This window comes from Tursiops truncatus, chromosome 4, assembly GCF_011762595.2.
Source record: "Tursiops truncatus isolate mTurTru1 chromosome 4, mTurTru1.mat.Y, whole genome shotgun sequence".
NCBI lineage: Eukaryota > Metazoa > Chordata > Mammalia > Artiodactyla > Delphinidae > Tursiops > Tursiops truncatus.
This window is the reverse complement of record NC_047037.1, coordinates 39,405,721-39,432,387: the sequence shown is the minus strand read 5'-3', so window position 1 is coordinate 39,432,387 and position 26,667 is coordinate 39,405,721.

Below are 26,667 nucleotides of genomic sequence, written 5' to 3'. Positions count from 1 at the left end.
TGGTCCATCACCTCAAATACAGGTCTGTTACACAAATCAGCTGATGCGTTAAATGCTAGTCAGACCCAGCCCTTGTGTTTACACTGAATGGAAGTGAAACTCTCACACCATGAGGTGGAGATATCTGACGACACCTTCAAATCAAACTTAAAATTTAGTCAGTGAGTCAAAGAAAACTGTTTTTAACAATGCTGATTAGAATTGAACATAAGCGGATAATGACAACTACAAAACAATTCTGCTCAGGTCTATCTAGAGTAGCAGTGAAAGTTAAGGGCCTGAGGTAGGGGAAAATGCTAAGGTGTCCCTTCCCCTTGAACAAGTAAGCACGTGCTTATTTTGCTTAATATTTAATGCAGGACTAGAAAGAACAAGGAAAAGATGAAAGGGCATGGATACTTCCCAGGCTTATGTAAGGTGAACTGGGAGGGGTTGGCTGTGAGCTCCTTGAGGAAAGGTGCTTGTATTTTTTTGGCTGCGTTGGGTCTTCGTTGCAGTGTGCGGGCTTCTCATTGCTGTGGCTTCTCTTGTGGAGCGCAGACTCCAGGTGCGTGGGCTTCAGTAGTTGCAGCCAGCATGCAGGCTCAGTAGTTGCGACACACGGGCTCTAGAGCGCAGACTCAGTAGTCGTGGCACAGGGGCTTAGTTGCTCCACGGCATGTGGGATCTTCCTGGACCAGGGATTGAACCCGTGTCCCCTGCATTGGCAGGTGGATTCTTAACCACTGTGCCACCAGGGAAGTCCCCAGGTCCTTGTCTTGATCATCTTTTTATTGCCATGCCTGACCCTGGATCTGTCACATAGAATTCAAGTGAACAAACGTTTATTGACTGTCTCCTATGTGCCAGTATTTGGAACTAGGAATTAAAAAATGATCAAGATTGGGCCCTGCTTTGAAGGTGCTCATAGCCTGGTGAGGGAGGCAGGCAGTGAGCAGGTGAAATATAGTGTGATAAATGCAATGAGCAATTCTTCACAAAGAAGATGGCCCCAAGGAGGTGGTATGTGGCTTGGCTCTGGAGGAGAGAAGGCAAAGGGTCTTTGTTTTTAAAAAAAGCATTTTAGTCAAATCTGACTCCTTGAAGAAGATCAATACATCCTTGATGAATAAATGAGTGATTAAAGAACATGTATCCAGGTATAGAGCAGCGCACGAACATAGGGGAATAGACATACAATCCAGAGAGAGAGAGTTTATCATTTGCAGTAAGTTTTGTCCACAGGGAAACACTAAGAAAGCCAGTCTTGACCTAAGATGCTCTATGGCTGGAGAAGTTGCTGCAAGCGGGCTGTGTTGTTTCCATGTACACTGTCCTGGTAGATAACTAGTTAGATATTTTGGCTGGCCCATCAATAGAAAGACATCAAAGGAGCTGTAGAAGTGGTGGTCCCCAACCTTTTTGGCACCAGGGACCAGTTTCGTGGAAGACAATTTTTCTATGGCAGGCGGTGGGGGGGGGGATGGTTCACGCAGTAATGCGAGCAATGGGGAGCAGTGGGGAGTGATGGGGAGTGGTGGGGAGGGATGGGGAACAGTGGGGAGCGGTGGGGAACGATGGGGAGCGGTGGGGAGCAGTGGGGAGCGATGCGGAGCGGTGGGGAGCGGTGGGGAGCGGTGGGGAGCGATGCGGAGCGGTGGGGAGCGGTGGGGAGCGGTGGGGAGCAGTGGGGAGCGATGCGGAGCGGTGGGGAGCGGTGGGGAGCGGTGGGGAACGATGGGGAGCGGTGGGGAGCGGTGGGGAGCGGTGGGGAGCGGTGGGGAGCGATGCGGAGCGGTGGGGAGCGGTGGGGAGCGGTGGGGAGCGATGCGGAGCGGTGGGGAGTGGTGGGGAGCAGTGGGGAGCGATGCGGAGCGGTGGGGAGCGGTGGGGAGCGGTGGGGAGCGGTGGGGAGCGGTGGGGAGCGATGCGGAGCGGTGGGGAGCGGTGGGGAGCGGTGGGGAGCAGTGGGGAGCGATGCGGAGCGGTGGGGAGCGGTGGGGAGCGGTGGGGAGCAGTGGGGAGCGATGCGGAGTGGTGGGGAGGGATGGGGAACGATGGGGAGCGGTGGGGAGCAGTGGGGAGCGATGCGGAGCGGTGGGGAGCGGTGGGGAGCGATGCGGAGCGGTGGGGAGCGGTGGGGAGCGGCAGATGAAGCTTTGCGGGCTTGCCCGCTGCTCACCTCCTGCTGTGTGGCCCAGTTCCTAACAGGTCGAGGACCGGTACCAGTCCGTGGCCTGGGGGTTGGGGACCCCTGGCTTATAGCACTCCAGAATGCCATGACCACATCATTTAGGAATCTCTGCCTTTGCAACTTGAACATCATAGGTGCTAAATGCATTTTTATGGAATTAATTTACCTAAGCGTATAACTCTGTTTATATTTTCAACCTCTCTTGAGTAACAATACCATGGTTTTGCTACCTGTAGAATGAAGTATTTTACTTACGAATTCTTTCAACCAAAAAAGAGGATTTCCCCCTTGTTAGAGTGACCAGAGATTTAGAGAACAAGCCTTTATTTACCCAGTGATTTGCCTCCTGAAGCCCATTAGCTCCAGCTACTGGAAGACCAATTTTCATATTTTAACTGTTAATACCTGGGCCAGTCTTGGGCGTTTTTACTTTTAGATCCATTCTTCAACATTTACAGCTCTGCCCTGTATCATAGGAGGGCTGATCCCGGGCTGTGGCCCGGGGTTGGGGACCTCTGATAGAAGGACAGTGATTCTAATGAAAGTCCATGATTCCAGTGAAAGGACTGACTGGATACCGATACAAACTCCAGATTTTATATGTTTATATCTATATCTTATACACATGTCATATATATATTATATGTGTATATATCTTATGTAGAAATACTTTTTTTTAGGAGCAATATACGCAACCATATAAAAGCTCCTTATCCTGCCCCATCCTTCCCAAGGTGGATTGTTTCAGAGTTGAGAGGTCAGCCAGACTTACAGGGATGAAGCAGTTGTCCCAGGAAAGGATTGGTATTAACATGGCCAGGCTCATAAGAATGCGTACACATTGCATTCTTCTATTGCCATCTATTTTACTTTACTTTCTCTCCGCAGACGGTGGTCAGAAGGGAACAGAGTTCTAGGACCACAAGAAGCAGAAAAGGAGAGGTTGAGTCTCTCTCTCTCATCCTGCCAGGGTCAGGATGGAGGCCTTTCTGCAGCTTAAGGAGTAGGTGGGCAAGGCCTTCAGGGGCTTCCTGAGAGTCTTTTCCCCCATCTCCTGACCACATTTATCGTGGTACCTGGCTGGAATCCCCACCCCACTGGTAATAATATGCCTTGTATTTTTATAGCCCCTCTCAAAGCACTAGCATGCATATCATCCATTTGAAACTGACAGAAACCCTCGTTCTGTGCTTTCTTTTTACAGATGAGACACGTGCAGCCCAGATCGCCACACTATAAAAGGCCTCTGCGCTGAACCAACCTGTTTGACTTGGCCAGGAAGCCAGAGGGAGACACATATGCCTACACGCATAGAAATGGGCTCCTTTTTCTTTTTCTTTTTTCATAAAGAAAACAGTTTTCATTTTTTCCTAGTGCCATAGAAACTAAAATGCTTGAGCCTGTTTTTATATGTAGAAATATTCCCATAGCAGAGAGAAATAAAGTTAATTCAAGAAGCAAATATGTCTACCTACAGGTATCTGAAACAAAGGTGGCCATGTAACCCAGATTTCAAAGAAAATTCCAACTTCTAATGTTTAATAATTGTATAGCTGATTACATATAGATGTAAATAGCTGAATTTATTTCTGTCTTTGCTTCAATAATGATAATGTATTCAATGTGCCACTAAATGTGAGACGCAAGTCAGAAAATTATTTGTCATCAGATTTTGTCCTAATTTTTGTTTTTGAAAATGGAGTCATCATTTTTAAAGGAAAAAAATATCAGCCTTCAAATTAGAGTGTCCTAAAGTAGACTGGCCCCAAACTGACTTCATCGGGAACCAGATTGGTATAAGGCAGGGATATATCTTCAGAACACGGCAGAACTCAGTGATGGACAGCTGGGGTACTGCTGTCAGAGCAGGGCTCTAAAACCAGTGTGGTGCTGAGCTACCAAAGAACTCCTTATTCTTCCTGGGCCTCCCAAGGAGGATTGCTTCCGGCTGTGGGACATCAGCCAGACTTACAGATGTAAAGAGACAGAACCCACAGCCATCAAAATGAAAGGGATGCCAGGACAAGGGGTTAAACAGATCACTGCAGTAAGGTCATTTGTCCATCAGGCTGAAGAGCTCCAGGCTTGGTTTTTTTGTTTTTTTTTAACTTCTCAGAAACTTGTTTGTTCTTAAAGTTTTAAACTAGTTCTTAAACTTGTTAGCATTATGTGTGAGATAAAAATAAGTTAGCTCTCGGGCTTCCCTGGTGGCGCAGTGGTTGAGAGTCCGCCTGCCGATGCAGGGGACACGGGTTCGTGCCCCGGTCCGGGAAGATCCCACATGCCGCGGAGCGGCTGCACCCATGAGCCATGGCCGCTGAGCCTGCGCGTCCGGAGCCTGTGCTCCGAAACGGGAGAGGCCACAACAGTGAGAGGCCCGCGTACCACAAAAAAAAAAAAAAAAACTTAGCTCTCATAAAAAAGAATGAAATTTTGCTATTTGCAGCAACACGGATGGACTTGGAGGGCATTATGCTAAGTGAAATCAGTCAGACAGAGAAAGACACTGTATGATATCACTTATATGTGGAATCTGAAAAATACAGGAAATTAGTGAATATAACAAAAAAAGAAGCAAACTCACAGATATAGAGAACAAAGTAGTGGTAGCCAGTGGGGTGGGGGCATATAGGGGTGGGGAAGTGGGAGGTACAAACTATTGGGTGTAAGATAGGCTCAAGGATATATTATTGTACAACATGGGGAATATAGCCAATATTTTATAATAACTGTAAATGAAATGTATCCTTTAAAAATTGTATTAAAATGTTTAAAATTTCTTTTAATTTTTTAAAATTGAGAAGTTGTCCAAGTGATTAAAAAAAAGAAAAGTTGGCTCTGAGTGAAAATATGAGAATCACTACAGGGAGGAAGGTGTATAAACTTCAGGGCAAAACCATGAAATAGTTGTTTCTTTTGGCCACTTTGAGACCATTCGAACTTCATAATTTCTGTCTGCTCCTGATAAATAATTGCATGGTAGATAAATGTTATAATTAATTGTGAATACATACAAAGCAGAGATGTATGAAAAGTTGTAGGTTCTTTACTTCTATTGGCTCAGGCATTTATTTATTACTATTATTTTGTTTTTATTTTTTATTTATTTGTTTATTTTTTTTGCGTTACATGGGCCTCTCACTGCTGTGGCCTCTCCCGTTGCAGAGCACAGGCTCCAGATGTGCAGGCTCAGTGGCCATGGCTCACGGGCCCAGCTGCTCCGCGGCATGTGGGATCTTCCCGGACCGGGGCACGAACCCATGTCCCCTGCATCGGCAGGTGGACTCTCAACCACTGCACCACCAGGGAAGCCCAGGCATTTATATATATATATATCTTTTCAGGTGTACAGCGTTATACTTTGACATCTGTATACACTAAAAAGTGATTCCCACACTAGACCACAAGTCTAGTTACCATCTGTCATCAAACAGTTGACCCCCTTCATCCATTTCACCTACTCCCAATCCCCTTCCCCTCTGGTAACCACTAATCTGATCTCTGATCTATGAGTTTTTGTCTTGTTTGTTCTTTGTTTTTAGGTTCCACATATGAGTGAAATCATACGGTATTTGTCTTTCTCTGACTTATTTCACTTAGCGTACCTTCAAGGTCCATCCATGTTGTTGCAAATGGCAGGATTTCATTCTTTTTTATGGCTAAGTAGTATTCCACTGTGTATGTGTACTACATCTTCTTTATTCATTCATCCATTGATGGACACTTAAGTTGTTTCCATATTTGGCTACTGTAAATAATGCTGCAGTGAACATAGGAGTGTATATATCTTTTAAACTTAATGTTTTCTTGTTCTCCAGATAAATACCCAGAAGTGGAATAGCCAGGCTATATGATAGTTCTGTTTTAATTTTTTGAGGGATCTGTTTTCTATAGCGGCTGCACCAATTTTCAGTCCTACCAACCATAGATGAGGCTTCCCTTTTCTCCACATCCTCTCTAACATTTATTATTTCTTGTCTTTTCAGTAATAGCCATTCTAACAGGTGTGATGTGATATCTCATTGTGGTTTTGGTTTGCATTTCCCTAATAATTAGTGACGTTGAACATCTTTTCATGTGCCCGTTGGCCATCGGTATGTCTTCTTTGAAAAAATAAAATCTATTCAGATCCACTGCCTAGTTTTTAATTGGATTGTTTGGGTTTTTTGTTGTTGAGTTTATGGGTGACTCAGGCATTTTCTTAGCATCCATAGAAGGCAGGAGGAGGAGGATGTCTCATGAATCAGGAGAAACTGAGGCACAGCTACATTAAATGCTATCTGGCACTCAAACTTCTAGGAAAAATGACCTTTAATTTAAAGCTACTGTGTGAAAACCATACTGATATTAAAACTTTACCTAAGTTTATTTGAATCAGATATTTTTGGCCAGAAAATAACAATAGCACATCACCAAATAGCCTCTATTTCTTGGGATTCAACCAGTCACTCAAGATCCTTAACGCATATGGCTCCTCTAAAGGGCCAGTCATTCTCTCCTGTGCTGCTACTTTGGGGAACTACATAAAAAACGGATTCCACAGCTAGGAAACTCTCTTTTGCAGTTTGGAGGAAAATATGCATTATAAAAGATAGTTATTTATTTTTAGGTAGCTTTGGCTTCAAAGATATGACTATCTAAAACAGTAGATAAATCACATTGGAGGGGAAAAAGAAACTAGGTCAGCATTTCCCAAACTGAGTTCCTCAGTATAATCGTGTCCCATGAGATGTTAATTGGTATTTGGTGAAAAATAAGAGAGGGATCCCTTGAGGAAGTTTTGAGCAAATTGTCACCCTCCTGGAGGATTATAATGCACACCAGCACTTTAAAGCTTTTGAGAAGTCCTATTGATAGGTATTTAATTCACATATTCAATCAACAACTCTTGCATATTTATTGTGTGTCAGGTACTGTTCTAGGCACTGGGATAGAGTGATAAACTTAAGCCCAGCATTCTCCCCACTTATCTGACTCTGCAATCCTGATGTTAGCATGGCTTGTTCCAAAGAATGCCATTTGTGAGATGTTGGCTGGGTCTTCCTGAGCTTATGTTAACCTTCCAGCCAACAGGACTTGTAGGCTCCTCCCTCTAGAGAATAGGAGCCTTCCTCAGGGAGCTGAACTGTGGAGCTGACCAATAACGTTGGGTGGGATTTGCTCATAGACTGTAAACTACAAAACCGAAGATGAGACCGTAAATGAAGTTGGGCTGAAACAAAAAACAAAACCAATGTTTCAGGACAACTGAGTCATCCATCCAGAGGCCCTGTGGAGACTCCAGGTTTGCGGCAACAGAATGGTATCTTAGGAAACCAGATTAAAGTGAGAGGGCTTGAATCCAAATGTGAGAGAAGCCAAGAGTTCTCGAAATTTTTAAAGTCTCTTTATCATTATTTTTATGAGGCGCCTATGACTTTGGCCGTGGGTAAGGAGGGGACTGTTAAGGACAGAAGTGATAGCTGAGATAGTGTGCTTACTCATATGAAATCTTGTATTTTACTAACGATCTCATATTCTGTCAAACAGTGCTCCATAGTTGTTTGGAAGCTACTCTGAAAAATGATAGCTGCAGAGATAAAGCCGTAGGATGAGTGAAGAGTATATGTGGTCTTGAAACACACACAAACTCCCGGGTTCTCTAAATAGCTTTTGGAGCAGAGGATAGTAGTTGGGGGGAGGGAGTGTGCAAACTGGGTTAGAGGACTGAGCGGCTAGTTAAGTGCATTTTCTCATTTTTCCCCACTGCATTTGAAAAGACCTTACTCACATCTTACACATAGCTTTTGATATATCTAATGACTGTTATCAAGTGCTCTGCTCCCCAAGCCCCGCCGGTTCCCCAGGCTTTTCTTCTTCAACCTATTTCTTCAGACTAAAAAAAAGACCTCAATTTCTGTAGCCTTCCCACATAATGGTCACTTTTCCAGCCCATTTGTCATTTTCATTGATCACCAAGGAGTCCCCCGGTTTCCGAACTTACTTAGAAGCCAGACTTACTCAAAGCTGGTCCATGCGAGTCTCACCTGAATCAAGAAACACTCTCGGGAGGGTGGGAGGGAGGGAGACACAAGCGGGAAGAGATATGGGAACATATGTATATGTATAACTGATTCATTTTGTTGTGAAGCAGAAACTAACACACCATTGTAAAGCAATTATACTCCAATAAAGATGTTAAAAAAAAAAAAAAGAAACACTCTCCTCTCAGAGCCCAGAGCCTGGGTGGACCTTAAGCACCACTTGAGATGTGGTGTTAGAGATAGAAAGACGTGTTTCCAGGGGGCGATATTTATTTTATACACATCTGTAAAAATAGCGGCTAGTTTCTTGCTTGAGAAGTTCTCTTCACTCAGCACAGCGTTAATATTTACATTTGTTGAGTTTTCGTCAGGCTTTTCACAATGGCCTTTCAAGAGAAAAGACTGATGGGAACTTTTGAGCACTAGGACCTCATTTCTTCCTGAGGGTCTTCCGAGGATGGAGCCCAGGCAGACACAGAGCGCTGTGCTTTCTGTCTTGGAGACCTGCCTCATGAAACCCTCCGTCCTGAACAGCAGGAGGAAATTCCGCTCACCCTGGTTCCACTCGCATTTGTGGTTTCATTTCCCTCTTTTGGAGGTGACCAGCTGTCTTCCAACGCACTCTGTGTTTGTGCCTCTTCTTTATTTTGGTTTCTCAGGTGGGTGCGGGTCCTGCCCTTGCAGAGGGTCCCCCTCTCACCCCATGAGCTCACAGGTCTCCTCTTCTCTCACTTCTCTCAGCGTTGCTGCTAAGCCCTGTGGGGTTTTTAAACCCTTAGAGCTGAGTAATGAGACTCCTGTCAGGGTGGTTTGTTGTGAGAGAAAAGGCTCAATATTTTGGTTTTGCAATTCATACCTACCTGAGGCCAAGAGAAAATGAAAGTTCCTGTTTACCCTTTTATGAGAAACGCCCACATTCTCCTCACACCTCTTCCTCAAAGGCCCGGCTTTGGTTCCCTCTGGCGTTCACTGTCTCGAGGGATTCCCTGACCTTGTGGAACTGGTTTCAGGGAAGAGCTTCTACCCTTTGTCTATAAGTTGGGAGGCTTTAGTTTTCCAAGAGCTGTGGCTGACTGAGATCTTTGAATCCCTCTTTAGGATTCAGCCCAGCCAGGTCTCATAGCTTCTCAGTCACAGACGAGCTCAGTCAAAATGTCCAACCTTCACTCAAGCCAGAGCTCTGACCCTCCTCCTTTTGCAAGCTAGATGCTCAAGGACAGCCCTTTTGTGGAACTGACATGAGCTGAAGGGCCAGGTCACTTAAATTATGGCAAGAGGAATGATGAGTGGTCAGCCAGACACACTCTTGCTTACATAAAACCCAATAATGGCCTTGATTATCTTCATAAATCTAACTTCTACCTTGGTCTATAGCCCTTTGTAACCACTCCAGCCTTTCTCCACATTCCATGACCTTTCTGCCCTTCACGTTCTTCACAACATTCATTTCTTGAAAGCCAAGTGTTTCCTCTCATGAAGACCTCTGCATATGTTCCTTTCTCTGCCTCAAATCCTTTTTCACCCAGTTCTCCTTCCTCTTACTTCTGCTTAGTTAAGCCTAATTCTTCAGATCTTAGATTAGATATCTCTTCTTCCAGGAAGCCTTCCCTGACCACCCAGACAATGGCTACATTCCTCTTGTCCTGTGCTTGTTAGTCCTTGTCGTGATTGCCTTTGTCCCCACTGGACTGTAAGTTCCTTAAAGGCAGGGATCATATTTGCCTTATTTACTACTTGATCTCTGGCATGGAGCACAATGCCTGGCACATAGTAGATGCTCAATAAGTATGGGACAAATGATGGCTTGAAAGCAATTGTGAGACCCTGAAACCAGCCAGAGTCTGGGGTGTTTTCAGACCAGGCTCCTTGTATTGCAGGGGTATGAGAGGGGTTGACGCTGACAACAGCTGGGACCTGGAAACAACAGCGCAGAGGAGACCAGTCTGTTCTTCTCTGGCAGCAGGAAGGAGCTGCAAAAATGTACTGGGCAAGGAAGAGAGTGTCTCTGCAGCCAAGACTCGGGGCTGGCAGGCTTGAGGTCTCTGTCTAGATTCTGCGGGTCTGCTCTGCCCAGGGCCAGCTGGAGCACTTTGCCTGGGAGCCCCCGGAGGGGCTTTTGATGCCACATTTCATGAACTGCCTGGATCCAATCAGCAGATCTCTCTCAACACATCTATTGATGTTCCTCCACTCAAATGTCAGCCCTAATGGGAGGCTGGTGATTTGTCCTTTCAAAGTCAGGTCAAGGGCAAAGGAGGCTGCAGGATTTGGGAGAGAAGAGTGGAGAAGGCTTAGCTGGAAGGGTGGGTGGGGGCCGCTGTTTGCTCCGTCTCCATTGTGTCTTGGGGGCTTTTCTCTGTGACTGGAAATGCTGGGAAACTAACCACTCCAGGCTGACTAAAGGCTGGAAAAAAATAGCAGAGAACAAGCTCGTCTCTTGTTTGTTCTCAGGGTTGTCACTGATGGCATCTCTGCTCTCTGACTCAAGACTGGATTGGGTCTGGCCTGCCAGATGCTTGGGGGTGCCTCCGGACACGTGTGGGGGGGAAGGGCTGGCAACCCGGCAGAGGGGCCGGCATCCCACTCCTCCCTCAGTAAAACAGGTTGAGAGTGTGAATGCCGAAGCTGGATTTTCTGGGTTTGAAGCCCAGCTGTGCCGTTTATTCCTGGCTATGTGACCTTAGGCAAGTTACTTAAAAGTTCTTTGCCTTCATTTTTCCTTTTGTACCTATTTCACATTTTTAAAGTCCTTAGCATACTGCCTGGCACCTAGTAACTATGGAAGTAGTGTTTTCATCTGTAAAATGGGAGGACTGGATCCAGTGAACTCTGAGAACGCTTTCCATATAAAATTCATAACCACTAATGTTGTAAATCAACTATACTCAATATAAAATAAAAATTAAAAAAAATAAAACTCATAACCTGCCTGGGTTCACATCCTAACTCCATCATCTGGGGGTTCTCAAGGTCAGGGACTGACTCTACCTGGGTCAAATCTGTCCCCCCACAAAGGGCCTGGGACAGTGCCTAACACATTGTAGGTATTCAAGACGTTTTAAATGTGTGCATGAATTGCTTGAGGGTCCTGTGAAGGGGAGTAAAGACTTGTTATGAAGCAATAACTGCTGTTCTAACAGCTGTACTAACAGCTAGACCTCACCCCAGGGACCAAGGCCTTCAGGAAGAGGAAGAGGTCTGCTCAAACGGATGGATTTGTGGTCTTGAGGAGTACTGAAGGCATGAAGAAAAGGGGGACAACCAGAATTTGGGTGACCTAAGTAGAGGAATATGTGAGGACACTATGTACACTGTACACTATGGTCTGGCCCCCTGAGCACGGAGGCTGGCTCCCAGCTGACCTGGAACCCAGTTGCCCAGCCGAATGGAAAAACTAGTGGACTCAGAACCCAGGGACCTGAGTTTGAACCCAGCCCTGCTTTACTCTATCATGTGCCTTGGGGCAGAGCACATACTATGTCAGACAATCAATTTTAATAAACTTGGCAATGAATGTTAATGCACTTCTCACCATACTGAGAGAATGGTTGGCTGGAAGCATCACTACATTCAATATTCTCTCTTCCTCTTTCAGGATGTCAAATTATATAACTTCTTCCTGGAAATGTTTAGTTATGAAAGTGCTTTTAACATACCTTCCGGTATGCAGAACACCCCTGCAGGGCAGAAACCTTCCTTCTGCCCGTTTTGGAGATTTGATTCAGAGTGGTTGCTAAGACCACCTAACTAGTTGAACCCAGAATTGCAGACTGTGAATCTTGCTGCTTTTCTTTCTTCCTGTGCCTCCCAGCCAGTGGTGCAAATCTCCAGCCTAACATGAGATCTTTTGGATGGTTGAATAAGGAAGAAATGGACAGCATATATGTGGGGAGCATGTGATTATGGCTCCAACTTTCAAGCTGGTGCCGCCACTACTGGTTACTAGAGACAGAGCACGAGGACCCATAAGCTGGCTGGCACAGCTGTGAACACTGGGGGGTGTTCAGCTCACCCACGTGCGAGGCACCCAAGAGGGTGCTGGTTACTGAGACAAAGTAGATACTGAACTCACAGTAGGGAAATTCTTCTAAAGAAAGGAAAGCACTGGTTCTTTGACCTGTTGCAAGATCTTGATGTTTAATGCCCTAATAAAGAAAAACAGATGACTATATCACAAATTTGTTTTTCGAATGTATTTCCCAGATGTATTTCAATATAAATTATTTCTTTTGTAATGCTCTGTGTTTTATTTTATGCATTTAAAAATGTAAAAGAGGCCTGTACTTTTACCAGGCTATCAAATGGCACAAAATAGGTTAAGCGCTCTTAAGCTAGAAGCAGATTTATGTGCAGCTAATAGAGTTTCAGCTTCAAGGTCCCTCACTTTACCATGCTTTTCCGGACTCTGTTCCTAAACTTGTATTTGTTACTTTATATTATTTCTCTTAAAAGATCCCAGCATTTGTACATGTTTCACACCCCATAATATAAAACTTTGATCCATCAAGACATTTAGCTTGGTAGTGGGCACATAGTAGGCTTTCAATAATTAATTTTCAGTCAATAGGTTCTGGGAAATTTAAATGATCCTTGAAGTGTATCTGGAAATCTTGCAGACCACCGCTTGACCTCCTCCACTCCCGATGAGGGCTGGGGTATTGGCAGTTGGGGTAAGGATTGGCTCTACAGAGGTGAGGCTGGAGGGCTGGGACGAGAAAAAAAGTCACAGGGGAGAGAAAGCACTGGAGGAAAATGAGTGCAACCACTTCTCATTTGGGGCCCTTTAGTAGTGCAGACATAGATGTTTCTGGAGTGTATCCTCTCAGTTTAGAAGGAAGATTTAAGAACTTGGTTTGAGGATTCGAAGCCTAGCATGAACAGTGAGGTCTATTACACCCCTTCACCAGATCTTCACCAGGCAACTCCATACTCTGTGCCAAGGATTGTCCCAGGCGCTTTGGGGGTACGGAGTTGATCCAGGTGTATTCCCTGACGTTGAGGAACTCCCAGCTGCTGGGTAGATTAGAACCCAGGCCCTCTGACTCCCTGTTCTTATGTTCTAAATTAATACTATGTTGCCCAGTTAGAAAACAGGCAAGTCCGCCTGGAGCAATCAAGGAAGGCTTCTTAGAAGAGGCATCACTTTTGAGCTGAGTTGAGTTCAGCAAGTGAATGAAGAAGGAAGCCTATTCTAGGGAAACCAAACAATAAGTCCAAAGGCTAAAAGGTGTGAGGAGAGAAAGGCATATTCAAGCAACTGCAAATTATGTGGAATGGCAAAAATAATAATAATGAAGAAAAGAGGGTAGAAAATGTAAAACCGATAGCTAGTGGGAAGCAGCCGCATAGCACAGGGAGATCAGCTTGGTGCTTTGAGACCACCTAGAGGGGCGGGATAGGGAGGGTGGGAGGGAGACGCAAGAGGGAGGGGATATGGGGATATATGTATATGTATAGCTGATTCACTTTGTGATAGAGCAGAAACTAACACACCATTGTAAAGCAATTTTACTCCAATAAAGATGTTAAAAAAAAAAAAGAAAGAAAAGAGGGTAGAATGTGTGTAGCAAGTGGAAGCAGAGGAAGCTGGCAAATAAAGTTGATGAAATAAAGTTGAGCCCAAACCATAAAGCGTTTTCGACTCCTTGCTACTTCGCAATGTGTCTCAATGGCATTGAGAAGTTGTTGGTATGTTTCAGGCAAGGCCATGGTATGATCAACACTGTGACGTGGGACATTGTGGGATCTTCCAGGACAGTGTTTCCAAAGCCCAGTCACTTACTTACTAATGTAACCATTTTTTCTTCTTTGAACCCACTTTTTCTCTAGCCTTCCCCACTGTGGTAAATGGTACTCACAAATGTCTGTGCCTCAGGTCAAATATCTATTGGTCATCCTTTATTCCTCTCTTTCCTGCATCACCTACACCCAACCCATCAACAGTCCTCTCTGTTCTGCCTCTAAGACGTATCCCAAGTCCATTCATTGCTCTCCGTAGCCGTCTCTCTGGCCTGGATGATTGCTATCTGTTTTGTAATGAGCTTCCTGCCTTCCTGCAATCGAATCTCCATGTGGCAGCCAGAGGGATCTTTGAAAAAATTCAGATAATGTCAAGCCCTTCCTTATATCCCCTTAAAAACAGCTCCCCACTGCCCTTGAAACAAAATCCAAACTCCTCATGGTGGCTATCGGAGTCCCAGCACCTCTCCAGTAATCTCAGACTCGGTTTACTCACCCTCTTGTTAGCAGGCTCTGGCCAACTGGGCCTCTGATGGTTTCTAGGACTTGCTAAGCTCTTTCTGATTCAGTTCTTTGGACTTCTATGTCCTCTTCCTATAACACCCTTCCCTGAGCCGTTCCTTCCACATACTCCTCCTCCAACTTCCAGCTTATCATGTTATATCATTATATCATTTTTAAAGGGGCCTCTGCACAACTCCTAAAGTTACTTTATCACAGCACATGGTGCCTTCTTTCATAGCTCATAAAAAATAATAATAAAATTAAAAAATATATAATCTTGGGACTTCCCTGGCAGGCCAGTGGTTGAGATTTCACCTTCCAGTGCAGCGGGTGAGGGGTTGATCCCTGGCTGGGGAGTTTTAAGATCCCACGTGCTTTGTGGCCAAAAAACCAAAAACATAAAACAGAAGCAATATTGTAACAAATTCAATAAAGACTTTAAAAATGGTCCACATCAAAAAATCTTTAAAAAAAATAAAATCTGTATTACCTCACACAGGGCCTGGAGCCTGGAGGACTCAATAAATACTTGTTGAGTGAGTGACTGAATGGATAAATGAGTGTAATTTACTCTCCCAGAGAAAGACTTTTTCTTAAGTTGTCTCTTTCCTTCTAATAAGGGAAGTGTTGCTGAGTGGAAAACCAAAAAATACCAGATTATTCCTGCTGGTCTTGTCTTTCTCCTTGGCCAGTCTTCACTTACTGGTTATGAAGATGAATTTCTGGCACGTTTTTTTCTTTTTCCCCAAGACGTTCGTTCAGTGTGCTGACTGTTGAGGCCTGTGGTGACAGCTTTTCATCAAGTCTAGGAGGTACAGCTTCTTCCTGCCGGTCAGAAAACAACGCAGTGTCAGAGCAGCAGAGCAGCAATGAAGTCGGCCCATCGTTCTGTGCAAGTTGCAGAGTAGAAGGGACGGGAGAGAATATCTCAGGCTCAACCTCTTTGTTGTATAAATGAGAAAGCTGATCCTGTCCTGTTTTTCCTGACTGTCCCCCCACTGCTACTCCCACCCGCTCCTAATGAGAGAGAGGATCTGCACGACATCATCGCCCTGTGGGCCATTCCTCACAGGGTCTGTTCTGATGGGGACATGGCGGGCTGTGTTGTCAACAGCCTGCTTGTCCTTCTTGAGCAGTTAGGGATGTGCCTGACATCTCGGGGTGTCCTCCATAATTTCAAATTTGGGTCTGTTTCCATGAATTTAATGAGACCTGACTTTTATTCTCAACCCAAATCATACCCTGGGGGTTAATGAGGTTTCTAACTTGATGACTTATAATGTAGGAGTAAAACTTTTCTTCATGAATCTTTCATTTACTTCTTGCAAGATCTAAGGCAGGGCCACCACAGGCAACTTGAGAGTCTCCTGTGACTTGAGTGTCTCATGGCCCTGCAGGTGTGCCCTGTTGAACCCCCATGACTAACTTGAATTAGTTGTCAAGATTAAAAATTGGGCAGCTTTATAGAATAATCTGAGATGACGGCCTCTCTTGGAAGATACCAATATCCGGCAGCTCTGGACCACAGTTCTTCGTGGGCTAGTTGGCTGGAACTGAGTCAAGGTCGCCTTATGCAGACCTGTGGACACTCCCCAGTCGTCCCCACTCTCTACTCATTTATTTCACCTGCTCAGCTGTTAATTTTTTTTTTTTTTTTTTTTTTTAGTTTGTAAGCCCAGGAATAGCCTTCCCAAAGCATTCTGGACACTGAGGTCTACGATCACAGCCATGATCTTGTAGACATTCAGCACAGCATGTCTCAGCCTTGGTCTTCCCAGTGTGAAGCCAGCTTCTGGGTCTCGGGCTGGTGCTCTCCACTGGGGCATGGTTATCAGGCGCTTTCACCAGAACAACTGTGAAATCTACAGCAAAAATTAGTCCAGAGGGATTTGGTGGAAGGATGCAGGAGAAACTCAAGATAAGGTGTAACTATTGAATATTTTAGGTGAGGAAGGGGGCAGATTCAGGTTCAGAGAATCCCCCCAAACATTCACTTAAGGAATGTCTGTTGAGGTCCTACTATACTCCAGGCACAAAGGGCTAAAAATGTAAGTTATTTCCATCCACTTTCTACCATTGTCATCTGCTTCTGCTCCTCCCACAATTCTGAAGCAGCTCTCGCAAAGGGCATTAACAATCTCTGCCACGGACTCAATTGTGTCCTCTCCCAACCCGCCAAATTTACATTTTGAAGCCTTAACCTCCAATGTGATGGTATTTAGAGATGAAGTCTTTGGGAGGTAATTACGTTTAGATGGGGTCCTGAGGGTGGGCCATCATGATGAGCTTGGTGAGTTTATTAGAAGAGATGCTAGGGAGCCCTCTCTTTCTCTCTCTCTCTGCCATGTGAGGACACAGGGAGGACGTAGCCATCTGCAAGCCAGGAAGAGAGCTCTCACCAGAAGCCCACCATGCTGGCACCCTGACCTTGGACTTCAAGCCTTCAAAATTGAGAGAAGATAAAGTTCTATTGCCTAAACCACTCAATCTATGGTTATGGTTCTGTTGCCTAAACCACTCAATCTACGGTTATGGCAGCCCAAGCAGACTGAGTAAGGGGACAGGTCCATTCTTGATCTTATCCCTTCTTGTTCTGGTGCTTTTTTCCTGGGAAATTTCATCTTTTTCCAGTGGTTTCAAACTTTTTCCTGAGCTCCAAACCCACATCTCACTTACAGGCACGTAAACCAATAGGACTCAAATAAGCCACTGCACTTCTGCCCATAAATTGATTCCCCCTCCCATGTTTTTGCTTATTCGTGTCACCATTGAATCTATCTTCCAACCTAGAAACTGGGAACCATACGTGATTTATTCATTAGACGGTTGTTTTCTGAGCACTTACCATGTGCCAGGAATTTGTGTAAATGCCAAGGATACAGCAGGGTATAAAAATTCCCTGTCCTTGTGGGGCTGCCATTCTGGAGGACTGTTCCTTCCCCTTCGCCTCCATGTCTAGTTGGTCTCCGTGTCCTCAATGCTTAAAACCTCTCCAATCTGTCCCCTGTCCCCCATCCCCACTGCTTTCCTCATGCTCTCATCACCTCTTACCTAGACGGCTTCATGGTTTCCTAACTGGCCTGATACCAGTCCGCTGCCACCGCCACCAGAGTGGGCTAGAAAAAATCAAATCTGCTCCACAGCTGAAGACTTTCTCTATCTCCCTTTTCACCAAGGAGCACTTTTGTTTCGTTTAAGGCAAATTTTCCTTTTTGATCTGGCTTCTTCTGACTCTCTAGCTTTTTTCCTATGAAGTATATAATACGTATGGAATAGCGCCCGCAGTGTAAGTAATCCGAGTGCACTTTGTACCCTTCCCCAAATATGTCAGGTTCTTTCCTGATACTTCCTTATCTTTGCACTCACTGTTCCCTCGACCTGCACTGACCTCCCCACCTCTTCTTGGTCTGAAGTTTGTAGAGCCAGTTCTGGTGCTATCTCCTTTCTGAAACTTTCTTAATTTTTCAAGGTAGTTTTCAAGGCTAGTTGCTCCTACCCTCTTCCCTACCAAATTCCCACGGAACTCATTACCATTGAGATACTTACTGAATTCTACTGTTATTACCTGTCTGTCTGATTTGAAGACAGGATCTATGTCTATGTCTATTTATTTTAAAATCTCTAGCACCTGTACTTGACACATCATTCCTAAAGATGTGTTCTCCAATCTCAGAGAACTTTTGGTCTGATAGGGAAGCCAGACCTGGGTGCATACAGAAAGTCCATGATGAGTGCTGTATAGTGTGAGATCTGTTCCTAAGTATCTTGAAGTGTTTATTGCTTTGTGATTAGGAACTTTTGTTCATTATACCTTTTAATTCGTTTCTTCTGGTGGGTGCTATAGGACTGTGCATTAGTTTCCCATGGCTGCCGTAAAAATTTCTAAAATCTTGATGACTAAAAACGACAGAAATCTATTGTTTCACAGTTCAGGAGGCCAGAAGCACAAAGAAATACCACTGGGCCGAGATCAAGCTGTTGGCAGGGCTGCTCTCCCTCTAGAGGTTCCAGGGTAGAATCCATTCCTCACCTTTTCCATCTTCTGGTGGTTGCCGGTGTTCCTTGGTTTGTGGCAGCATCATTCCAATCTTCAAGGTCAGTCTTAAAATCCTTCTCTGCTCTGTCTTCACATTGCCTTCTCCAGTGTGTGTGTGTGTGTGTGTGTGTGTGTGTGTGTGTGTGTGTGTGAAATCTCCCTCCTATGATACATATGATTGCATTTAAGATCTACCTGGAGAGATTGGTTCAAGATGGCAGAGTAGAAGGACATGGTCTCACTCCCTCTTTCAAGAACACTGGAAACACAAATAACTGCTGAACAATCATCGACAGGAGGACACTGGAACACACCAAAAGAGATACCCCACATGCAGAGACAAAGGAGAAGCTGCAAGGAGATGGTAGGAGGGGCACTGTCACAATAAAATCAAATCCCATAACCTCTGGGTGGGTGACTCACAAACTGGAGAACACTTACACCACAGAAGTCCACCCACTGGAGTGAAGGTTCTGAGCCACACGTCAGGCTTCCCAACCTGGGGGCCTGGCAATGGGAGGAGGAATTAATAGAGAATCAGACTTTGAAGGCTAGTGGGATTTGATTGCAGGACTCTGGCAGGACTGGGGGAAACAGAGACTCCACTCTTGGAGGGCACACACAAAGTAGTGTGTGTATCGGGACCCATGGGAAAGGAGCAGTGACCCCTTAGGAGACTGAACCTGACCTACCTGTTAGTGTTGGAGGGTCTCCTGCAGAGGTGGGGGCAGCTGTGTCTCACCAAGGGACAAGGACACTGGCAGCAGAAGTTCTGGGAAGTACTCCTTGGTGTGAGCCCTCCCTGAGTCCACCATTAGCCCCACCAAAGAGCCCAGTAGGCTCCAGTGTTGGGTTGCCTCAGGTCAAACCACCAACAGGGAGGGAACCCAGCCCCACCCATCAGCAGACAAGCAGATTAAAGTTTCACTGAGCTCTGCCTACCACAGCAACAGCCAGCTCTACCCACCACCAGTCCCTCCCATCAGGAAACTTCCACAAGCCTCTTAGATAGCCTAATCCACCAGAGGGCAGACAGCAGAAGCAAGAAGAACTACAATCCTGCAGCCTGTGGAGCAAAAACCACATTCACAGAAAGATAGACAAGATGAAAAGGCAGAGGGCTATGTACCAGAAGAAGGAACAAGTTAAAACCACAGAAAAACAACTAAATGAAATGGAGATAGGCAACCTTCCGGGAAAAGATTTCAGAATAATGATAGTGAAGATGATCCAAGACCTCAGAAAAAGAATGGAGGCAAAGATCAAGAAGATGCAACAAATGTTTAACAAAGACCTAGAAGAATAAAAGAACAAACAGAGATGAACAATACAATAACTGAAATGAAAAATACACTAGAAGGAATGAATAGCAGAATAACTGAGGCAGAAGAACAGATAAGTGATCCGGAAGACAGAATGGTGGAATTCACTGCTGTGGAATAAAATAAAGAAAAAAGAATGAAAAGAAATGAAGACAGCCTAAGAGACCTCTGGGACAACATTAAATGCAACAACATTTGCATTATAGGGGTCCCAGAAGGAGAAGAGAGAGAGAAAGGACCAGAGAAAATATTTGAAGAGATTATAGTCGAAAACTTCCCTAACATGGGAAAGGAAATAGCCACCCAAGTCCAGGAAGCACAGAGAGTCCCATACAGGATAAACCCAAGGAAAAACACACCGAGACACATAGTAATCAAATCGGCAAAAATTAAAGACAAAGAAAAATTATTGAAAGCAGCAAGGGAAAAATGACAAATAACATACAAGGGAACTCCAATAAGTTAAGAGCTGATTTCTCAGGAGAAACTCTACAAGCCAGAAGGGAGTGGATGATATACTTAAAGTGATGAAAGGGAAGAACTTACAACCAAGATTAGTCTAGCCGGCAAGGATCTCATTCAGATTCGATGGAGAAATCAAAAGCTTTACAGACAAGTAAAAGCTAAGAGAATTCAGCACCACCAAACCAGCTCTACAACAAATGCTAAAGGAACGTCTCTAAGTGACAAACACAAGAGAAGAAAAGCATCTAAAAAAACAAACCCAAAACAATTAAGAAAATGGTAATAGGAACATACATATCGATAATTACCTTAAACATGAATGGATTAAATGCTCCAACCAAAAGACACAGGCTTGCTGAATGGATACAAAAACAAGACCCATATATATGCTGTCTACAAGAGACCCACTTCAGACCTAGGGGCACATACAGACTGAAAGTGGGGGATGGAAAAAGATATTTAATACAAATGGAAATCAAAAGAAAGATGGAGTAGCAATACTCATATCAGAAAAAATAGACTTTAAAATAAAGAATGTTATGAGATACAAGGAAGGACACTATGTAAGGATCAAGGGATCAATCCAAGAAGAAGATATAACAATTATAAATATATATGCACCCAACATAGGAGCACCTCAACGCATAAGGCAACTGCAAACAGCTCTAAAAGAGGAAATCGACAGTAACACAATAATAGTGGGGTACTTTAACACCTCAATTACACCAATGGACAGATCATCCAAACAGAAAATTAATAAGGAAACACAAGCTTTAAATGACACAATAGACCAGATAGATTTAATTGATATTTACAGGACATTCCATCCAAAAACAGCAGATTACAGTTTCTTCTCAAGTGCACACGGAACATTCTCCAGCATAGATCACATCTTGGGTCACAAATCAAGCCTCAGTAAATTTAAGAAAATTGAAATCATATGAAGCATCTTTCTGACCACAACGCTATGAGATTAGAAATGAATTACAGGGAAAAAAACTTAAAAACACAAACACATGGAGGCTAAATAGTACGTTACTAAATAACCAAGAGATCACTGAAGAAATCAAAGAGGAAATCAAAAAATACCTAGAGACAAATGACAATGAAAGCACGATGATCCAAAACCTATGGGATGCAGCAAAAGCAGTTCTAAGAGGGAAGTTTATAGCAATACAAGCCTACCTCAAGAAACAAGAAAAGTCTCAAACATTCTAACCTTACACCAAAAGGAATTAGAGAAAAAAAGAACAAACAAAACCCAAAGGAAGCAGAAGGAAAGAAATCATAAAGATCAAAGGAGAAATAAATAAAATAGAAACAAAGAAAACATTAGCAAAGATCCATAAAACTAAAAGTTGGTTCTTTGAGAAGCTAAACAAAATTGATAAACCATTAGCCAGACTCATCAAGAAAAAGAGGGAGAGGACTCAAATCAATAAAATTAGAAATGAAAAAGAAGTTACAGCAGACACCGCAGAAATACAAAGCATCCTTAGACACTAGTACAAGCAACTCTATGCCAATAAAATGGACAACCTGGAAGAAAAGGGCAAATTCTTAGAAAGGTATAACCTTCCAAGACTGAACCAGGAAGAAATAGAAAATATGAACAGACCAATCACAAGTAGTGAAATTGAAACTGTGATTAAAAATCTTCCAACAAACCAAAGTTCAGGACCAGATGGCTTCACAGGTGAATTCTATCAAACATTTAGAGAAGCGCTAACACGCATGCTTCCCAAACTCTTCCAAAAAATTGCAGAGGAAGGAACACTCCCAAACTCATTCTATGAGGCCACCATCACCCTGATACTAAAACCAGACAAAGATACTACAAAAAAAGAAAACTACAGACCACTGTCACTGATGAATATAGATGCAAAAATCCTCAACAAAATACTAGCAAACAGAATCCAACATCACATTAAAAGGATCATACTCCATGATCAAGTGGGATTTATCCGAGAGATGCAAGGATTCTTCAATATACACAAATCAATCAATGTGATACACCATATTAACAAATTGAAAATAAAAACCATATGATCATCTCAATAGATGCAGAAAAAGCTTTTGACAAAATTCGACACTGATGTATGATAAACACTCTCCAGAAAGTGGGCATAGAGGGAAACTACTTCAACATAATAAAGGCCATATACGACAAACCCACAGCAAATTTCATTCTCAATGGTGAAAAACTGAAAGCATTTCCTCTAAGATCAGGAACAAGACAAGGATGTCCACTCTCACCACTATTATCCAACATAGTTTTGGATGCCCTATCCATGGCAATCAGAGAAGAAAAAGAAATACAAATTGGAAAAGAAGAAGTAAAACTGTCACTGTTTGCAGATAACATGATACTATACATAGAGAACCCGAAAGATGCCACCAGAAAACTACTAGAGCTAATCAATGAATCAGGTAAAGTAGCAGGATACAAAATTAATGCACAGAAACCTCTTGCATTCCTATACACTAATGATGAAAAAGATGAAAGAGAAGTTAAGGAAACACTCCCATTTACCATTGCAACAAAAAGAATAAAATACCTGGGAATAAACCTACATAGATAAAAAACCTGTACGCAGAAGACTATAAGACACTGATGCAAGAAATTAATGATGATACAAACAGATGGAGAGATATACCATGTTCTCGGATTGGAGGAATCAGTATTGTGAAAATGACTATACTACCCAAAGCAATCTACAGATTCATTGCAATCCCTATTAAATTACTAATTGCATTTTTTTAAGGAACTAGAACAAATCATCTTAAAATTTGTATAGAGACACAAAAGATCCCGAATAGCCAAAGCAGTCTTGAGGGAAAAAAACGGAGCTGGAGCAATCAGACTCCCTGAATTCAGACTCCCTGACTACAAAGCTACAGTAATCAAGACAATATGGTACTGGTAGAAAAACAGAAATATAGATCAATGGAACAGAATAAAAAGCCCAGAGATAAACTCATGCACCTATGGTCAACTAATCTATGACATAGGAGGCAAGGATATACAATGGAGAAAAGATAGTTTCTTCAATAAGTGGTGCTGGGAAAACTGGACAGCTACATGTAAAAGAATGAAATTAGAACACTCCCTAACAGCATATACAAAAAATAAACTCAAAATGGATTTGAGACCTAAATGTAAGACCGGGCACTATAAAACTCTTGGAGGAAAACATAGGAAGAGGATTCTGACATATATCACAGCAAAATATTTTTTGATCCACCTCCTAGGGTAACGGAAATAAAACCAAAAATAAACAAATGGGACCTAATGAAACTTAAAAGTTTTTGCACAGCAAAGGAAACCATAAACAAGACAAAAAGACAACCCTCAGAATGGGAGAAAATATTTGCAAATGAATCATCGGAAAAAGGATCAATCTCCAAAATATATAAACAGCTCAATATTAAAAAAACAGACAACCCAATCCAAAAATGGGCAGAAGACCTAAATAGACATTCCTCCAAAGAAGACATACAGATGGCTAAGAAGCACATGAAAAGCTGCTCAACTCACTAATTATTAGAGAAATGCAAATCAAAACTACAAGAGGTATCACCTCACACCAGTTAGAATGGGCATCATCAGAAAAGCTACAAACAACAAATGCTGGAGAGGGTGTGGAGAAAAGGGAATCCTCTTGCACTCTTGGTGGGAATGTAAATTGATACAGCTACTATGGAGAACAGTATGGGGGTTCTTTAAAGAACTAAAAACAGAATTACCATATGACCCAGCAATCCCACTCCTGGGCATATACCCAGAGAAAATCATAATTCAAAAAGACACATGCACCCCAATGTTCATTGCAGCACTATTTACAATAGCCAGGACATGGAAGCAACCTATATGCCCATCGACAGACGAATGGATAAAGAAGATGTGGTACATATATATAATGGAATATTACTCAGCCATAAAAAGGAACGAAACTGGGTCATTTGTAGGGATGTGGATGTACCTAGAGACTGTCATACAGAGTGAAGTAAGTCAGAAAGAGCAAAACAAATATCGTATGTTAACGCATATATGTGGAACCTAGAAAATGATAGAGATGAACCTGTTTGGAGAGCAGAAATTGAGACACAAAAGTAGAGAAAAAACGTATGGACACCAAGGGGGGAAAGTGGCAGAAAGTGGGGGTTGTGGTGTGATGAATTGGGCGATTGGGATTGACATGTATACACTGATGTGTACAAAATGGATGACTAATAAGAAAAAATAAATAAAAAATAAACATAAAAAAGATCCACCTGGATAATTCAGGATCGTCTCCTCATCACAAGATGCTTAACTTAATCGCATCTGCAAAGATCCTTTTTTCAAATAAGGCAACATGTATTAGATTCCAGGGATTAGGACCTGATATAACTGAGAGCCATTAACAAGCCTGCTACAGACTGCTATTGATTTTGGTGTATTAACCTTGGATTCAGCAACATTTAAAGGGTTTGTCTGAAGAGTCAACTTTTAAATATATACAATTATATCACAAGAAATTAACAATTTTGTATTTACCTACTGATTCAAAGAAATTTTATTCTTCTTTTTCACTATGTCTCCCTCTCCCTGTGCACCACCTTCTTTGCATTCTTCTTCTTTTTCTCTTTCTTCTCTTTATTACTTTGGTCTTATTTTCTTATTTTTAAATATTGTGAATAATTTTCAAATAACTCTTTTCCTTTTGTGTTTTTTAAAAAATTTGTTTATTTATTTTTAATATCTTTATTGGAGTATAATTGCTTTACAATGGTGTGTTAGCTTCTGCTGTATAACAAAGTGAATCAGCTATACATATACATATATCCAATATGCCCTCCCTTTTGCGTCTCCCTCCCACCCTCCCTATCCCACCCCTCTAGGTGGACATAAAGCACCAAGCTGACCTCCCTGTGCTGTGCTGCTGCTTCCCACTAGCTATCTACTTTACGTTTGGTAGTGTATATATATGTCCATGCTTCTCTCTCGCGTTGTCACAGCTTACCCTTCCCCCTCCCCATATCCTCAGGTCCATTCTCTAGTAAGTCTGTGTCTTTATTCCTGTTTTACCCCTAGGTTCTTCATGACATTTTTTTCCCTTAAATTCCATATATATGTGTTTGCATACGGTATTTGTCTCTCTCTTTCTGACTTACTTCACTCTGTATGACAGACTCTAGGTCTATCCACCTCATTACAAATAGCTCAATTTCGTTTCTTTTTATGGCTGAGTAATATTCCATTGTATATATGTGCCACAGCTTCTTTATCCATTCATCCAATGATGGACACTTAGGTTGTTTCCATCTCTGGGCTATTGTAAATAGAGCTGCAATGAATATTTTGGTACATGACTCTTTTTGAATTATGGTTTTCTCAGGGTATATGCCCAGGAGTGGGATTGCTGGGTCATATGGTAGTTCTATTTGTAGTTTTTTAAGGAACCTCCATACTGTTCTCCACAGTGACTCTATCAACTTACATTCCCACCAACAGTGCAAGAGGGTTCCTTTTTCTCCACACCCTCTCCAGCATTTATTGTTTCTAGATTTTTTGATGATGGCCATTCTGACTGGTATGAGATGATATCTCATTGTAGTTTTGATTTGCATTTCTCTAATGATTAGTGATGTTGAGCATTCTTTCATGTGTTTGCTGGCAGTCTGTATATCTTCTTTGGAGAAATGTCTATTTAGGTCTTCTGCCCATTTTTGGATTGGGCTGTTTGTTTTTTTGTTATTAAGCTGCATGAACTCTTTATAAATTTTGGAGATTAATCCTTTGTCAGTTGTTTCATTTGCAAATATTTTCTCCCATTCTAAGGGTTGTCTTTCCATCTTTTTTATGGTTTCTTTTGCTGTGCAAAAGCTTTTAAGTTTCATTAGGTCCCATTTGTTTATTTTTGTTTTTATTTCCCTTTCTCTAGGAGGTGGGTCAAAAAGGATCTTGCTGTGATTTATGTCATAGAGTGTTCTACTTATGTTTTCCTCTAAGAGTTTTATAGTGTCTGGGATTACATTTAGGTCTTTCATCCATTTTGAGCTTATTTTTGTGTATGGTGTTCTAATTTCATTGTTTTACATGTAGCTGTCCAGTTTTCCCAGCACCACTTATTGAACAGGCTGTCTTTTCTCCCCTGTATATTCTTACCTCTTTTATCAAAGATAAGGTGACCATAAGTGCTTGGGTTTATCTCTAGGCTTTCTATCCTGTTCCATTGATCTATATTTCTGTTTTTGTGCCAGTACCATACTGCCTTGATTACCATAGCTTTGTAGTATAGTCTGAAGTCAGGGAGCCTGATTTCACCAGCTCTGTTTTTCTTTCTCAAGATTGCTGTGGCTATTCGGGGTCTTTTGTGTTTACATACACATTGTGAAATTTTTTGTTCTAATTCTGTTAAA